The sequence below is a fragment of the Cuculus canorus genome, chromosome 3, assembly GCF_017976375.1.
Source record: "Cuculus canorus isolate bCucCan1 chromosome 3, bCucCan1.pri, whole genome shotgun sequence".
NCBI lineage: Eukaryota > Metazoa > Chordata > Aves > Cuculiformes > Cuculidae > Cuculus > Cuculus canorus.
In genome coordinates, this window is record NC_071403.1 from 71163160 (window position 1) to 71166014 (window position 2855).

A 2855-nucleotide genomic window follows, 5' to 3' on the forward strand; every position below is an offset into this window, starting at 1 on the left:
ATTTCCCTAATGGTGTAGAAACTTGTTTGGAAAAAGCCATTTTTTGGTGCTGCAGCTGCTCACAGGGTGATGTCCATCACCCTAAACACCCAGCTCATGGTCTTCTGAACTCAAACTTCTCCCACTGCCTGGGAAGCACTGGCAGGTGCAGACAGAAGCAGCTCTGCTCACAGTGTCTGCATGTGAGACCATTACTGTCTCATTTATGACTATTTTGCTTTTCTGATACGCTGATACTGGGTAGTTTTTTTGTTGTTGTTTTTTTTTTATGTGGTTATTTTCTTGTGTTTCTTTTTTTTTTTTTAAACCATGACCACTTGAAGGTCATCTGTCAAATGTATTGAATGATCAGCGCAGGAAAAATGAAAATCCTGACATCTTGTGTGTGGGCTGTGAGTAATGGGCAACACCCTTTTGATCATTAAAATAGAAAATCATCTCTCTATTTTCTGATGGTTTTAGCCCATTAAGCAGGCAGGGATATGACTGCATTGCTGATGATTTGCACCACTTTCCTGGCAGTACATTTGCTGGCTACAGCCCAGAGGCTGGCAGTGGGATGGATCCCACGCCGAGTGAGGCTTGGTCAGAGGAAGCAGCCACAAGTTGCCTTGAGACTCATCAGTTCCTCTCCCAAAACCACAGATATCCCGAGGCAGGGACATTTTCTGCAGAGGACTGGACCGGTGTTCATAGAGGCATAGAACCATAGAATGGTTTGGGCTGGAAGGGACTTCAAAGCCCACCCAGTTCCACACCCCTGCCATGGGCAGGGACACCTTCCACTGGATCAGGTTGCTCAAAGCCCCATCCAGTTTGGCCTTGAACACCTCCAGGGATGGGGCATCCACAACTTCCCTGGGCAACCTGGGCCAGTGCCTCACCATCTTCACAGGAAAACATTTCTTCCTAAAATCTTATCTCAATCTCCCCTCTGAATTCAGCTTCCCCTCGTCCTGTTCCTGCACTCCCTGATCAAGAGCCCCTCCCCAGCTTTCCTGTAGCCCCATTAAGTATTAATGTTCCCTTGACCACGGGCATTCTTAGAATTGAGGATGCAGGTAACTCCATCCCTGAGTGTTATTCAGACCAATGTGCCATCAAACACATGTGGCTTGAAGACATGCAGATGAAGACAATATGAGCCTTGATTCCCCCAGAGCCGTCAGAATCCTTTGAGATGCAGGTGTGTTGTGTGTTAGAAATGAACGCTACAGTAATTTTGTGGTGCATGCCTAAGCTTTGGGGCCTGATTGTATAGTATAGCCCCTCACTTTCTGGTCAGAGCACCACTTTTGATGCTTCACTGTGCTTACAGGATGGTAATGCAATTTTTCCCTTGCTTACTGATAAAGTCCTCTTAGCAAATACAACCAGAATTGGTAATTGATTCATCTTGTAATATTTATATGTGCTGTCATTGCATTGAAAGCCTAAACAAATCTCTCCATCCATTTTACAGGGGAAGAAGGATCACGACACTGGCACTTTGCTGGCAGAGGCTGAAGTTAAAATGAGTCAATAACTGCACCTAGGTCCCAAATGCTTCAGTTCCAGGAACACACCAGGGTTCAAAGGTGGCCAGAAATAGTCTAGAGTATGCTATAGCACTATGCTGTGTTTCCCAAGAGTGGCTTATTATAATGTCAGTCGTCTTTTGTCCTTTCTCTTTTGTCTTTCTCTATTTTTTATCGCTTGACAGTTCCGATAGCACAGTTGAGAGCCCTGATTCAAGGGCAAGGGCAGGTATGACACCTATAGCCAAGGACCGTCCCTAGGAGCCACAGAGGGCTGGGGCACTGGCAAACCATGTCCTGAGGTGCAGGAAAGAGAATTACACGGAATCACCTGGCCAAGCTGCTCTAACACACCTAGTGTAGTGCCCAGCCACCAAACCAGCCTATGAAACAACATCTTTGGCATCAGGTCAGTACGGCATTCTTGGCACTATAACTGTGTACTGGTGGTCTTTTTGATACAAGTGGTTAGTTGTGCATTGCAGCTTTAGTATTATTATGCATTAGAATAATAACTAAACACATATCTGCACACACACAAACCCCAAACTATTTTTCAGATGTGCTTTCAGATACTGAGGTTTTGCAGTAACATGAGAACTGGATTCTTGCATTGCCTGTACAGCCCACGGATGTTACTATAAGTACATATTTTCTGGACATACTTGCAGGGGATAAAACTGATTCATTGATCCAACAACTAGGAAATGATGGCAATTGAGAGAATACCAGGTGTTTGAATTGAACAGTCAGAAATACCTGTGATTTTTGCCAAGTTTTTTATTGTGTATCGTTATAAATGAACTAATTTTGCATTGACTCAGTGGCTTTAAAAAGTGATCTTGCAGCCTGTGAAGTACAAATGGTTTATGGAACAGTTTTGTTTATCTTAGATGGTCTGATACAGCATCACCTGCTGGGGCCTAATCCTGAAAATGCTTGGACAATGACATTACACAATTTCAAATCCACCTACATCCTTGTGCAGAGTCCAGGCTTGGGAGCTGTCTGGGACACACATGGGCATGACATGGGCTGGGGACTGAGGCTGTGGGAATCTGCTCCTACAGTATACTCAAACTATTGCTCAGCGCTGTCAGGGATCAGCTTGGCAGCTTTTCCAGGTGATCATCTCCCCAGATCCACCTTCAATGGTGTTCACGTCTGGAATCACAGAATCACAGAATCACAAGGTTGGAAAGGACCCATTGGATCATTGAGTCCAACCATTCCTAACACTCCCTAAACCATGTCCCTAAGCACTTCATCCACCCGTTCCTTAAACACCTCCAGGGAAGGTGACTCGACCACCTCCCTGGGCAGCCTGTTCCTGAATGA